Source organism: Acipenser ruthenus, chromosome 33 (assembly GCF_902713425.1).
Source record: "Acipenser ruthenus chromosome 33, fAciRut3.2 maternal haplotype, whole genome shotgun sequence".
Lineage (NCBI taxonomy): Eukaryota > Metazoa > Chordata > Actinopteri > Acipenseriformes > Acipenseridae > Acipenser > Acipenser ruthenus.
Window position 1 is genome coordinate 5364631 of NC_081221.1, and position 16553 is coordinate 5381183.

The 16553-nt window shown below is 38.9% G+C and overlaps 1 long non-coding RNA gene across 1 annotated transcript; it reads left to right on the forward strand.

The window, feature by feature from the left end:
- Nucleotides 1–2533: 2533 nt before the first annotated feature.
- LOC131704944 (uncharacterized) lies at nucleotides 2534–12395 on the forward strand. Its single transcript, XR_009310063.1, has 3 exons — nucleotides 2534–2568; nucleotides 11950–12043; nucleotides 12295–12395. It is a non-coding gene; the product is annotated as an uncharacterized LOC131704944 (long non-coding RNA).
- The last annotated feature ends 4158 nt before the right edge of the window (nucleotides 12396–16553 follow it).

Below are 16553 nucleotides of genomic sequence, written 5' to 3' on the forward strand. Positions count from 1 at the left end.
TCGTAGAAGGAAGATTAGCAATTTCTATGTGGCGCGAATAGTAGTCCACCACTACAATATATGTGGCATTATTCCAGTGGAACAAGTCAGCTGCCACATGTTGCCATGGCCTCTCGGTTAGCTTCGTAGGCAGTAAAGGTTCTGGACGGTTCTGTGCCTCTTTCGCACAGATTTTGCAGTTTTTGACCATGTCTGTAATTTGTTTTGACAGACCTGGCCACCAGATGGACTGCTGTGCTCTTACTAAGCATTTACTGATCCCTTGGTGTCCCTGATGCAGTTTCTCTAGCATGTCAGCATGAATGTTTTCTGGAATAACTAGCCGTTTGCCTTTTAACAGCAAGCCGTCTGTAATGAGTAGATCTGACCTATCTGGCTAGTACATTAGAAGGCGTTCATGGACTGCTCCTCTGTTTGGCCACCCCATCTCTGTCAACCTCCTCAGTTGTTTGTTTTCTTGCGCCAGTCGTATCTGTTCCAGTTTGGAAGCTGTAGCAGGTAAGTTGGTTAGGACATGGTCCACGTAGACCTTGACATCTGTTTCCAGTAAGTCCTCCTCTTCAGTTAGTGGTCTGCGTAGGGGAGCTCTCAAAAGTGTATCGGCAGTCACAAGGTTTTTCCCAGGCACGTGAACAATCTTTTAGCTGAAACTGAGTAGACGCAACCTGAATCGCAGTATGCGTGGTGGCAGATCGTCTAGTGCTGTGGAACCCAAGAGTGAAACTAGTGGCTTGTGGTCTGTTCTAATTGTGAAATCCAGACCCACGAGGTATGCACTGAAACGTTCGCATGCCCACGTTACAGCCAGTGCTTCTTTTTTGATTTGTGCATAGCGACGTTCAGTGTCACTCAGGCTTCTTGAGATGAATGCCACTGGTCTCCACTCCCCTGATGTCTGAAGTTGAGTTAAGACTCCTCCGAGTCCATATGAGGACGCGTCTGCTGACACAGTAGTCTCCTTCCCAGGACTGTATTGTGCTAATACTACTGGTAAGCTGAGCTCCTGCTTAATGTTCTGGAATCCCAAGTCGACATGTTTTCGCTTCTAAGCAGGTCTCTGATGGGCTTAGTGAGTTCTGCCAAATGGGGAGAGAATTTCCCAACATAGTTTACCATGCCCATAAATCTGTGGACAGCTGCAACATCCTTGGGCTCTGGCATCTCTTTGATGGCTTTAATTTTGTCAGGGTCAGCTTCTATGCCTCTTGCACTGATCATGTGTCCCACAGATTTGATCTGTTTTACAGCAAATTGACATTTTTCATTGAGAGTCAATCCTCCTTGACGGATTCTATTTAGCACTGCATGCAGTCGAGTGTCGTGTTCTTCACGTTTTTTTCCGTAGACTAGAATATCGTCGGCATGACAGAGTGTGCCATTTAGCCCAGAAATAATCTGTGTGATCCGTTTTTGAAAATGTTCTGGTGCTGAAGCAATACCAAATGGCAGTCTGTAGAAGCAATATCTGCCAAAAGGGGATGAATGTGGCGAGAGGAGCCGACTCTTTATGAAGAGGAATCTGCCAGGAACCTGTCGTGGCATCTAGCTTTGTGAAACTTGAGGCTCCCTCTAGTTGGGACAACGTTTCATCCACTGCTGGGAGAATGTGTCTCTCTCGGCAGATGCTCTCATTCAACCGTGTGAGGTCAACGCATATTCTTATTTTGCCATTAGGTTTTGGCACAACGACCATGCCAGCACACCAGTCGGTAGGCTCTTCAATGCGGGCAATCACTCCCATCCGCTCCATCCTTTCAAGTTCTTCTTTAACTTTGTCCAACATTTGCAATGGGACTCTCTGTGGCAATGACAGTGCATACGGACATGCTGACTCCTTCAGTTTAATACGGTATTCCCCCTGAAGTTTACCTAGGCCTGTAAAGACCTCTGGGTACTGCTGCTTGAAATGCGTTTCAGCATCTTGAATAGAGTGAATTTGTTTTAGTAGTTGAAGACCTTGTATAGCTGGCAGACCTAGTAGCGGAATCACTAACCCAGGAACAACATAGACCTCTTGTTTGACAGTTTTACCGTTGCCAACGGGCCGAGTGACTGGGTTTGGCTTGTCAAAAAGGATGATAAAAACACCAGAATTAAATTGCAAAAAAAACAATTTATTTATAGGAAACAAATGAAAAACTAGAGAAAGAAATATGCCATGAGTCTCTCCAGCATCCACCTTCAAGGTTAGAGCTCCACCCTGAGCATTCCAAGGCCCTTATATGTAGAATAAATTTCCCATAAGGCAACTCTCATTTAAAGATACAGCTCTCAGTTTTTAAAAATAAAAATAAATACAGATGCAAAAATACTTCATAGCATCATCAAAAAATATTTTGGCCAGATTCACACACATAAGGTTAACCATACACATATATACAAGACAACAACATAAAGAAAAGTGCACTTTTAAATATTAGCTATGACCTTTAACCTCTAAAGTCAGCAACCATTTTTTTCTGCTGATGTGGCACTATCAGCCATCTTTATATGCTGACGTATCACTGGCGGCCATCTTTTATACACTGCTGATCAGCTACTACCAGCAACGAGGATTTTTACACACAGGTATGAATAAGTGGTTTTGAAATTATATTTTCTCTTTGCTTGTGTTGTTCTCCAAGAATGGGGATACACTGCAGTGATTTGGGGAAAATAGGGGAAATGGTATGTCAGAATTCATTAACTCATGCATATCACAAGCACACACACATTCATACATGAAGGGAAGTAGGAAAGGTTCTTGGAGTCAACAAAAATACCTTGGTACAAAAATAAATTAAAAAGCCACCCTGTCACAATCGTCTTTCTCAATAAGGCCGGGAAATTGTCCCATCACCTGCAACGGTGCGTTGTTTGATCCACGCAGCGTTTTCTTCGCTCTCTGTAAGTCTCCATGTCTCTCTTTAGAATACAAGCTGTCAGGAATTGCTGTCACTGCTGTTCCTGTATCAAGTTTAAAGATAACTTGTTCTCCATTCAAATATAACCACTGTTGCCACACATCCGAGTCAGGCACTGACATCACACCCATGTATTAATTCCATGTATTAATTCCAGTCTCTTTATGGACCTACATAATGCTGCAAAATGCCCTTTTCTGTGGCATTTCCGGCATTCTGCGTCTCGAGCAGGACACGTTTTGTGGATGTGTTGGTGACTTGCCACATCTTCCACATTTGGATTTGTGGTCTTTAGTGTTTGCTCCCACTTGTTGTCTCATGTGTTGTTCTTGTCTCCCTCGATAAGTTCCCTTTTGAACTTTTTTTTTTTAAAATCGCACAGCATCTAAATTAGCATCACAGGGCTCAGATCTTGCAGTCTGGCGGACAACCGGCTGTTGTTTCTTTATTTCCTCCCGCTGACGTATTTGCGTTATTACTTTAGCAAGCGTGAGGTCTGGATCTAATTGTAGGCGTTCAGATAGGCGATGATCTGTAATCCTACCCCTGCAGTGTTCTGCTAGTCTGTGTACATCAGCAATAAATGTTTCTGCGCTTTCATCTGGCTCTTGGGAGCACCAAGTGATAAAACGAGTGATCAGGAGATGATTGATCGGTATGTACGACTATTATTATTATTATTATTTATTTATTAGCATAGGTGAAAGCTATAGCGAACAAAAGGGTGGGGAGGGGCTGGAGATACCTAGTGAGTGCTTTGTTGATATGCAGGGCCTTTTAAACCTGTTTGACTGTGGAAAAAAAATACTTTTAAACAGCGCGTCTAAAATTAACTGCACGTGTGAAAATAAATTGGACCTGACGCGCACTTAATAAATTGACTGCAAAGGGTTAAATCTTGCACGCTCATATATGACATTGTGCTTCCCTATGAAGTGTTCTTCAAAAGCATTCTTTACTTTACTGTGTCATATTTCTTTTTCTGTTCAGCCGTCAGATTTAATGCATGGAGCCGATATTCCCTATAACGCCACCAGGAAATTTTAACTTTGATGACACGGGAGTGTAGCCTCAATGGATAAGATGTTTTGAGAGGTTTCGTATTGCTTCAAGTGAGGAATATCAAGTGAACTCCCTTGTTTATACAATGGGAGACAAAGCTGGTGAGCTTACTCTTCCTGCAGCACTTTGAATACACCAGAAGAGTCAGCATAGGTCTCCCCCTGCTACAGATGTACACAGCTTGGGGAGTAGCCTAGTATGTTTATTCGATTACAATAGGCTCCATGATTACAGACAGCAAGTCTATGACTCATTCCTCCCCTGCACTGTATGTAGGAATCATTTGTTATGGGGCAGTTGCCCCTCCCAGACCTTGGTTTGCCTCCCACCCCGCCCAGACGATCTGTATGCTCCATTATGTCTCCCACTTTTTGACCACCCTCCCCAGACATTTAATATAATCACATGTAAGATGGTCGAAGTTTTCTTCACAAACAAATAAAATATGTTTTTGAAACATAATTCTTTGCTACTCTAACCTGGATCCGGAATGAAGTCAGAGATGGTTGCTATGTGATGTAATTGCTCGAGTCTCAAGGCATCGACGGCATTCATTGATTTTTGATTGATAGTTCATCGTTGTCCAGTGATCATATCGACAACACAGAATTACATTTTATTATTTCTATAATATAATATTATTGACATCATGATGAGTCAAAGGGAAATGTTGGATAGGTTTGTCACAGCAGGTGGAAAACGGAAGAAATTAAACCAGTGGCGTGGCGTAGCTTGGAAATTTGGGTGGGCCCCAAATTAGGGTGGATGGGCATTGACCAAAGATCTGACGTCACAGGAAATTTACAATTCAAAAATGATTTAAATCAATTAAAACCCTGAATACATCAAATATTTCCCCTGTAAATCCATTTAAAATATTTGAAGTAGACAAAAAATAAATGGACATACTGTATATCCGCAGTTAATGCGCTTTAAAAACCAAACAGGCATCGTCACCAAACCAGTGAGAACACAGTAATATTACATTATAAGCAAATATTAAATAAAATGAAAGCTAGTAAATTAATTACCATTGCCTAGTTAGTATCCTGTTTTCTCCTCTCCACCATACAGGATAAGATATGCTGCTGAATATTACAATTATAGAGTCATACTCCAGAGAATCGAACAGGTCTCTTTCAAATGACAGGAGAGACAGCATGTTCATGCGACTTGTCAGCATTGAGGCTCGGGCAGCTGTCTTAATCCTGTATCCATATTTGGAAAGATAATCAAGTGGCAATCATCTCAAACCTAAATTAGTGTTGGATAACTTTTCCCCAGTCGATTTGCACTTTATTTGTTGAATGACGACTGAAACTGCAGCTTCATCCATATTAGCGTTGTATCAAGTACATGCCAGTAGAAGGCTTTCTCTGTTGCCAAATGTGTCCGATTTTGGCAAGCAATCGGACAAGGCTTTCATGAGACCATATCATTGTGTAATTTTGAAAGCGGCTGTTCAATTTGCAAACTTGACAATCTAAAATATGATTCCACATTGCTCTCAAATCTTCATTGAGTGCTCCCTGGTTGACTTTCCCAAAAGAAGTAACAAACAAGTCATCCAGTCGATTTGGTAATTTTCCTTTCCAACATTTATTTTCACACGTTGCCATTTCCACTGTTAAAGTAGATGTAAAGGAATAATTTGCAGATTCGGAGGAAGAGGATGATATGTGAGTTGGTTTTATGGCTTTAAAAAAAAAGTAAATAGACTCATTTGTTTTGGCATGGTGACCGTCGCACTACTATTAATTAGTCTGCAAGTTTGCTTAAGACACTGCACATTTAAAATAAAGTTGGAATAGTGAAACGTCTAGGTACCATAGATTTGAAAACAATATTTAGGCTCATGTGTTGGTCTGTGCTGTGTGTTTTCGGGTTTCAATTTCACAGCCCATCCTTTGCTTGATCTGAGTGAATACAGCATTATTTAAATTATCAATAGTATTATTATGCAGTATTGCAGTTCTCACAGAATATAATTTAAACACCAAAAAAATATGGGGTGCCAAACAGGCAATATATCAACTTTGAGATATATATACATCAATGTTTGTATATGGGTTGATATTTGATATATATACATCAATGTTTGATATATATGGATTGATATTTGATATATATACATCAATGTTTGATATATGGATTGATATTTGATATATATATATATATATATATACATCAATGTTTGATATATGGATTGCTATATATATATATATATATATATATATATATATATATCAATGTTTCATAAATATGGATTAATGTTTGCTATATATGGATTGATATTCACTATATATGGATCCTGATACTTACTTTTGTAATACATGTAGCCTAAAATTCATTTAACCAAAGTGTTATTAAAATTGTATATTTTTAAATGAAAAAATAATAAATAATTAATATATACCAGTATATTATTTTGAATTAGGCTTTCCGTTGGACTACTAAGGGGCTTTCGACTTTACCTCCTAATCTGTGATGAATAATAGGAGTGTTGCGTACAGTATTTGTGAACCGCTGCATAGCGTCAAAAAAATTGATGGACAAAAAAGTGTCGAGAGCATAGACAGGAAACATTTTCTGCATCAGGGTTAATGGTTTGAACTGTTTAGAATGCACATCCAGATGTCTTGGAGATCATCTTCATATTGTACTTCAACTGCATTTCTTATTGCTCTTCATGCACTACCCATACCAAATGTATATTTTACCGCTACCTTAAATCGGAACTTACTGCGCAAAAATAAACAATATAATAATTCTAATATAAGGTCAAATCAATTTAATGCAAGTGCTCATTTTTGTGCTTCATTTGCCTTCTGATGCTTCTGCGATTTTTCGTGCTGAAGCACATCATTCCGCGTTCCACATTAAAATCAGTCCAGCTTGCAGAAAGCGTGTCCTTTTCCAGTCTTGCTTTCAGCTATAAAACTAAGGTTGTAGTTAGGGTGGCCACCTGGCTCCAGATTTCCTGGTCACTTTGAGACAACGGGATTTCCAAATTGTCCCTAAACTGAAAGCAATTAATGTGTAAATTAACCATTACACCTTTGCTAAAATGAATAATTGTGCTTAATTACCATGTGCATCATACAATTGTATAATTATAATAAGAATGAATAAAATGCTTATGTATTATTATTATTATTATTATTATTATTATTATTATTATTATTATTATTTATTTATGTTTTGCGGCCACTTAGTCGCTAATACTCTCCATCTGAAGCCAGATGTGCATCAACACGAAAAAACGCGGAAACATCAAAAGGCAAATTAAAAGGCATATGTTCATTGGTATTTATTTGATACACTGATACAAGCGTCATACTTTGTGGAAAGCAGATGAAATGTATCAAACTTAACACAAGCTTGTATGTATCAAATCTGGTGTATGCTGTCCATATTAGGACATCTTCGTACATCAGGCAAAAAGGAGTTATTATGTGCTCACTCCTCTGTAACCCCCACCTCCCTCTGTCTGAATCTCCCTCCTCTGTAACTCCCTCCTCCCTCTGAATCTCCCTCCTCTGTAACTCCCTCCTCCCTCTGAATCTCCCTCCTCTGTAACTCCCTCCTCCCTCTGAATCTCCCTCCTCTGTAATTCCCTCCTCCCTCTGAATCTCCCTCCTCTGTAACTCTCTCCTCCCTCTGAATCTCCCTCCTCTGTAACTCCCTCCTCCCTCTGAATCTCCCTCCTCTGTAACTCCCTCCTCCCTCTGAATCTCCCTCCTCTGTATCTCCCTCCTCTGTAACTCCCTCCTCCCTCTGAATCTCCCTCCTCTGTAACTCCCTCCTCCCTCTGAATCTCCCTCCTCTGTAACTCCCTCCTCCCTCTGAATCTCCCTCCTCTGTAACTCCCTCCTCCCTCCATAATACGGCAATATGACTGGCATTTAACCTAATCTAACCAATGAAAACACGTAAAAGTTGGAAATGCTTCTTTTTACTCAGTCTGGAGGCGGCTGAATATATTCTGCTATATTACAGTTTTTAAACAAAGGTTGTATGCCAGACAATAAATCAGGCAAAAACAGAGAAGTAAGTGCTTCAAATATTGTGCAGGTGCTAGTTGAATAATAATGGTGTTAAGGTGTTAGCACAAACAGTGACAATAGAGTGAAAGAAAAGGGATTTAATGTTTGCGTTGCTACAGAGCCATATTAAAATGAGCACCTCTGTGTTTGTGGTATAAATATCAGCATTGTGCATGGCTATTTGTCAGGCCAAACTACCAGATACTGATGTGTTTTTGATTTCTGTTTTGTTTGGTGTTATTGCAGTTTGGTATTGTACATATCTCTGTCAAGGTTACTCATTTTTGCTCATTATTATGGCAGGGCTCTGTGGGGAAAAAAAGCCTTTCATCAGTGCAATCAATAAGAAGAAAACACATATTTTGACAAAAAGTACCTCCAGAAGCCAGAAGCGTTTTTCAGATAAATCAAATTGTATTTGTTTGTCTCAGATAGGGGAGTGATGGTGTGGAGAAAGCCAACATTTACAGAGCAGTCCCTGCAACCCCCATGGAACATGGAGCAGGCAACAGCCTATGGACAAAGAGAAATAATGGCAGGTCCTAAATACATATTTATTGTCCTTGGGGTGCATAGTGCTGGAAACCAAAGAGCTAACTAGCACTAACCTAGCCTGGCTGTATAAAGGTATAACATTTGTAATATCTTACTGTTATTGTCCCCTTGAAAGACCAGGTTCAATCCAAATTTAGATATTATTTGAAAACCTATTGAGTAAGCTAGTAAAAGGTTGAAAAGCAACTTATGTTGTAATAATAATAATAATAATAATAATAATAATAATAATAATAATAATAATAATAATTTGTAACTGGTTTTGGGTGCTGCTCTTTTCTCTGTAAAATGAGAAACGTTAAGTATGTGCATATTCTCTTTGGGATATAATGAACCTGATACAGAAATATTAGTCCACAATGCATCAACAGGACTACAGAAAGGATGACTCTTCACATCATTCAAAGAAAGACAGCACTTAATGCCTGGAGTGAGAAAGGATTCTATCCTTTGCATATAGATAGATCACAGAATATATCACTCAAATATATTGGGATACATTTGAGTATTTGGTTATTCAAAGCAATTTGTATGCCCAGCAATACATGGCACAATATGGGGACAACCTGGGGTGATATTCTAGGGTGTGCAAATGGATCCCCACTATTCTAAGTTCTGGGGTTTATACCTTCTGATGGGACTGGTGAATAAACCTAGAATTGATTTATATTGGTCCACTGACCCTGTTCATGCTTTCCCAATTTCCCCTGCCACCATGAGCTGGGACAGGTAATAATAATAATAATAATAATTTATTTATTAGCAGACGCCCTTATCCAGGGCGACTTACAAGATATCACATTATTTTTACATACAATTACCCATTTATACAGTTGGGTTTTTACTGGAGCAATCTAGGTAAAGTACCTTGCTCAAGGGTACAGCAGCAGTGTCCCCACCGGGGATTGAACCCATAACCCTCCGGTCAAGAGTCCAGAGCCCTAACCACTACTCCACACTGCTGCCCTTATCTGCTCCCCATGGTTGCAGACCACTGATAAAATTGTATGGGATATGGTTTTTCCCCTCCTAAACCTGGGCTACCGTTTGTATGTAGACAACTTCTACACAGGAATCCCTCTGTTTAGGGCTTGTACACATCCCAAACAATGGCTTGTGGCCAAGAAACAGAGGAACAGAGGTGTGATGAAACCAGTGCTCTGTGAGGAACTGCTGGCAATGAAATACACAGAAGAAAAAGATGTGTACCTCCTCACCACCATTCACAATGAGGCCACAGTGGCAGTTCCTGTGCAAGGTCGGGGCACTCGCACAAATAAGCCTGAGTGTGTGCTGGACTACAATAGACACATGGGAGGTGTAGAGAAGTCAGACCAATACTGCAAGGAAGACCATGGCATGGTATAAAAAACTTGCCATGTACATGGTCCAGATTTCGTTATACAATAGCCATGTTGTGTACTGTACGGGTCCAGAAAACAAGCTTACTAACCTTTCAGACTTCTGTCATCTCCAGCCTCATATTTGCCAGCCAAGAAATGCCAGAAACAGTAAGGTTAGAGACAGTGGCTAGACTTACTGAACGCCATTTTATACGGACGCTGCCACCATCTGGGAGTAAAACAAGGCCACAAAAAAGTGCCGTGTATGTTCCCGCAAGGGCATGCGGAAGGATACATGTTAGTACTGTCCGCAATATTACCTTGTGGAAGGGGAAAGTTCAAAGTGACCTAGTCTCATTCTAGGACAATAAGACCTAGAAGGGCAGCAGTGTGGAGTAGTGGTTATTATTATTATTATTATTTATTTCTTAGCAGATGCCCTTATCCAGGGCGACTTACAATTGTTACAAGATATCACATTATTTTTACATACAATTACTCATTTATACAGTCGGGTTTTTACTGGAGCAATCTAGGTAAAGTACCTTGCTTAAGGGTACAGCAGCAGTGTCCCCTACCAAGGATTGAACCCACGACCCTCCGGTCAAGAGTCCAAAGCCCTAACCACTACTCCACACTGCTCTGGTTAGGGCTCTGGACTCTTGACCGGAGGGTTGTGGATTCAATCCCAGGTGGGGGACACTGCTGCTGTACCCTTGAGCAAGGTACTTTACCTAGATTGCTCCAGTAAAAACCCAACTGTATAAATGGGTAAATGAATGTAAAATAATAATGTGATATCTGTAACAATTGTAAGTCGCCCTGGATAAGGGCATCTGCTAATAAATAAATTATAATAATAATAGGACCTATAAATGCCTGACAAACTATAGAAAGGTGCACATATTTGATATTTCTGAATTCAGGGCATTCCAGAAACACTGTATTTTTAACAGTGAAATAAAAGCTATTAGATTCACAGGTGACTTTTACGATACGCAGTGACATTACCTCAAATTGCAGAAGGATTATGGATTATGAAGGAACTTTGAACGTGTGGGTTGTAGTGCGTAGTGAATGGGTGATGCAGGTGCTCCAGACAAGGACAAACACAAAGTTCATGGTTCAAGTTCCTTTTTATTTCTTGAACAGGAATTAAATAATAAAGCTGGCTCTACCCAGCAATGGGTATTGCCAGCGCCAAAAACAAGGGGTTGCAGTCCCAAAATAATAATCCCAAACACAAACACAACACAAACACAGACACGTCTCCGGACAGTGCGTGCTCGGGTGCAGGTGCATTGCTGGATACAATGATACCGGTTAAGTGCAGGTGCGGTGAAGTCCGGGTGAATTGCTGGCTTCAGGCTGCAGCTCCGATATCCGTGCTTAATCAGTCTGACAAATACAAAACACACACGGTTGCAAAAACAAACAAAACACTTAACTCTCCTTCCAAACAGTCCTCGTTTTCTCCCATCAACCACAACAAAGGAACCGATTATGGCGTCACGTCCCCCTAAAGTACCCTCAGCCCCGCCCCCTCCGATAGCTAGTTCAATCACATCTCCTCCAATTCATGAATGAAACTTTGCTTACTATATTAGGGCGGGGACTCCTGGTACCGTGACGCCATCCCTTTCCTGAAGGGCCGGCTTCCGACTGCCCCCGGAATGAACTGCCTAAACATTCAGTATGGGGCACGCAATTCCTGCTGTACAGTGCTCTCACAGGTCGAGAGGGAGATTGTTGATTCAAATTCATTCGCTCTTTGTCACAGGAACAGGAGTAATTTTGATGTAAGTCAGGAGAGTCCCAAATTCAAAAAATGCACAGGGCGTTACAAGGGCCTCAGCAGAAAAGGGGTTAACTTGTTTGGATTTGTTTTCACCTAATTTAATATATTCATGGCTATGCTGCATGTTGAAACAAGGATACACTTCCAAAATAACATGTAAACATGATTCTAAATAATATAAACTGACACAATGCAATGTCCATACATTTTGTAGCTGATTTTGCTTTTTTTTGACAATTTAGATGCCCATCAAAGAATTTGTCGTGGTAGAGTTTGTGAGGGAGAAGGCTGTGGAGGTGGTCCACTTGACATGGCTGGAGAAGGTGGATGGTGCAAGTAAGATTTTATAGACTGCATATTTCGAGATGAACGTGGGTCATTGAAATAATGAAAGTTTACTTGTTTTGTTGCATCCCACTGATAAAATTAAGATTACAATCTAGTAAAATGTGAAACTTGATGTCCCAAATTGTGAAAGTCAGATACGAGACAGTCTAAATAGAATGATTTAGTACATTTGTATATGGGGACTGACAGCATAGCCACTTTTTGATTACACACATTTTTTTTTTGATACGTTTGTCAAGGCACTTCAACATGCTAGACAGGCAGAGGAGAGTCTGACGAAGAACTTGGGGAGAGAAGGAAGAAGAGACCGTCTCGATTTGAGGATGTTGGGGACTTTGATGACCAAGCAGATGGTAAGTACAACACAGAGCACAATATCCAATCTCACATCAATATATTGATAAATGGCTTTTATAAGACTATTTCTGTGGCAGTATATGGAGGAGTGCCGTAAAGTGTATTTTTCTATTCAATTTCTTGTTTCTGTTTCATTAACAATTACATTAGACGGAGTTGATGAGAGTGATGTAGATAGGACCAAACCTGCAAAGGCCGCAACAGTGTCTCTACCAAAGGCACCATTATATACTGTACCACCCTCACCAAGTAAATCAGAAATCACCAGTAAGTTCTAATAGTTTAATTGCTTCTTCCATCATCATTGATTCAGATCAGGCAAAGTTCATTCAAAAGCTTGATGTGATATTTAGAAAAACATTCTCCTATGTAAAGCGCTGTCACTTAACCTTAAATGATATGAGTATAAGTGTAACCGATGCAGACTAGGTCCAGTCTTTATTGTCTAAATTGTTATTGGTAAAGATGGCCTATGTCCAGAGTGCATCTTAATTCCACATACATGCCTCACCTTCAGGCAGCATAATGAGTGAAAGAGACAGCCCATTCCAAGCATCTTCCAAGAAGACTTCACTTGGTAGGTGAAATGTTTATAATCTTAGATTTTGTGAATGCACAATATAAACTAGACAGGCCGAATGGTAATAAAATTGAATTATTTTATATCTTTGAAATGTACATATCTTTTATATGTAAATTTAATTTAATTGCAGGAAAAGGTCTAGCATCCAGGGACATGACATCAAAAAGCTCCAACAAGGATGATGCCATCAATGAAAGTATATCAGATTGTATAACAAAAGTTATAAATATTGATAATGAAGGATGTTTAAAAAACAAATCCATATTGGAGGAAGTAAATATAAAATTGTAACCTTATGCAAGATGGAAAAAAACATACATTTTTAACATCCCACAATTTGACAAGGTTAGCGAAAGCAGCAGTCCCTTCCAGTGTGCCACAGCTGCAAAGATGCATTTCACTTTTTGCTGTCATATTTTAACCCAACCTTTACAAGACTTTGCATAGCCACTTAGATTTGCATTATCTTCAGTGAATACAACTGAATCGTCATTTTTCCAAACAGTACATTAGAGGTAGCCTATCCTTTCTTGTAACGGAAACTGTCTATTTTGTGGATTTAAGTGCAGGGTGAAAGTACAATTAAGTTATGTGTATTGGTTAGGTTTGCCACCTTTTCCACAGACCAGATCTGGGCATATTTCTCAGTCAACCTTGGTCTATCAAAATTGCAGTATACTGTAATACAGTTTAACACAATACCACCAGATCTCGGTACAAATCAATAATCATGCAGTATACACAGTATTGTGCTCTTGATAGTTTTAGCAATCAAACTTGATAATGATTTATGTTCAGTTTTCAAGTAGCCTAAAATGACATGAAGATGAATGCAGTTTTCATTATTGTGCATTTAAATATGTTATAACCTGATGGTTCCATGATTTACATGTAATAATAATAATAATAATAATAATAATAATAATAATAATAATAATAATAATAATAATATAGTCTGGGAGCCATGTAGGGGAAATCTGGGATGAATGGGTCTGAAAAGTACCACAAATTTCGAGCTTTGTTTCACAAAATATAGGTATTGAGAAGTAAAAGATGAGGTCTGCTCTTGCAAAATAGATTATATCAAGCAACAAAGTTTAGCCTATCAAGTGAACAATAGCGTAAATTAATTCTGCTCAATATTAAGATAAAACTCAGAAGTATATGCTCCTTAATGTTTAAAATTCACAAAAAATACTTAAATTGGTTTAACAGTCATTGCTGTACCTAGAAAGACCATCACCTGACTATTTATCTGTAATTTGTGTAAAAAATGCGTAACACTGCAGATGGCCACCATCATGGGTGTTCATTCTTGCGCCACGTTGAGGCCCAGCATTTCCGACTTTTATGTGTTTTTTTTTTTTTTTGGTTTGTTTCTTTGTTTTTTTTTATTAACAATAATCTAAATATACTAACTTCTTAAGTTTCACTGAACATAAGGAAATAACATGTTTATGTACTTTCAAAACTTAAAGTAAAAGAAAAGGAAATGTCCTTAAAACTGTTTAACTACTCTACAGATCATCTACCATGAACTCTTGATCTTCCTCCAGGTCTGTTATTGTGGCACATTTTCCAGGTTCTGCAGTGCACATGCACAAAACAACATGTGGGACATTGTTTTTTGCACATTTGCAATTGCGAAGACATTGTCCTTTCTTACACCCACACAATTTGTCATTAGTACTGGGGTAAGGATACCATTGGTTACTTTTCTACCAAGGTCTGGAAATGTTGGATCATTCAGGTGAGCACCTTTGCCCACTATGTGACCTTTGGTATTCTTTCAATAGCATGTCGCCAACATTCCTTTTGCCACAGAGGCGAAAATAGAAAAAATGGCATCCCTGAACAATTTTTAGTTTGTGTTATTTTGATTGTTTGAAGTGTAAACTATAACTTGGTAACAGCTATTTATGTTAAACAGCTTTAAAATCTTTATTTGTAAGCATTTTTATAACACATACATATTTCAGTCGAGTGCTTTTTGTGTGAGAACTCTTTTAATTGTGCCTAATTTAAAGTGAAGCAGGTGTTCATTCAAAGCCACGTACTACCTCAAGTTATATCTTCCCTGAAAGCTGAGAGTCTGCTCTTTCAAGATAACGCCATCTGCAGGTCAGATTTCACATTACCCACCGACCAGATGACATTTTTAATAGCTCATTGCGAAGGCAACTTGAAGCTTGTTGCTACCATGTGACCGAACGGCGGCCTCTGATTGGTTAAAGTACACTCTTCTGACGTTCGCACTTTCATCCTTCTGACAGACTCAGTGAGGCTTAAAGTTGAAAAACATAGAGGAATTCTATTCGCAGTAGTTTTTATACTTTCTATTTTGATAGTTTTTTAATATTATTATTATTATAATTATTATTAATAATCATTTACAGAGATTAGGCTACGTTAAATGAGAATATCCTTGCAATCGCGGTCACTAGGCTTTATTATTATTATGATTATTTGTTTATTTAGCAGACGCCTTTATCCAAGGCGACTTACAGAGACTAGGGTGTGTGAACTGTGCATCAGCTGCAGTGTCACAACTACGTCTCACCTGAAAGACGGAGCACAAGGAGGTTAAGTGACTTGCTCAGGGTCACACAATAAGTCAGTGGCTGAGGTGGGATTTGAACCGGGGACCTCCTGGTTACAAGCCCTTTTCTTTAACCACTGGACCACACTACTTTTAATGTATTTTTATTATTATACCATCATTAGCTAGCTAGTATGTTACTGCTTTACTCACTAGGTCATTTTTCCCAGCAGTATCTTTGGGGTCAACGCATCTTACTGTGTGACTTATTAGGGGAAGCAATTGGTTGGTCGGTTGGTTACTAGCAAAAGAGGTGGTCTGGAAATGACCAAAGAAGGGCAAGACAATCAAAAGTCAAAATGCAGCAAAACTAATGTTTAAAGATGCAATGTTTAATGAGAAGAAAACTTAACTCCCTAGTAATCTGTATAGATATTTTAGCCAAAAAGGTTTGACAGCTCTCTACTACTAAGTTAGTAAAGCCTTCATTATTACAACTTTAATGGTAAGCACCCCCAGAGCCTGACTCTTCATCTATGATGTAGATATCATTAGAGTGTGTTCTCTTTGATAAGGGCAAGTTTTTACATTTAGCTTATTCACAGGTTTGCAAGTCAGAATTTCACAAGATTGTTTAGATTCTGGTTTGTAATGGTTCAGCATTACTAAAGCATGAAGGTTCAACTGCAAACATTAGCCCTTTATCAAGTGAGGGTTAGTACAGCTATGGCCAAAAGTTTTGTATCACTTCATTTTTACAATTGAGACATAATTAAAAAAAAACAACAAACAAACAAAAACTATATGAACATAATTTAGCTATTTTATTTAACATCACATAATTAAAAAAAAAAAACTACAAAATAATAAAAGTCTAACCGAAGCCATAATAGTAGTACAGTATTTCATTTAAGAGTTCAATCAATTTTTTTTTAATTTGTCAGTTTTTCGTTAAGTATATAGGAAACTACAAAGCGGTGTGTAATTCAATATTAACTTAATATTATTTCACAGGTTTC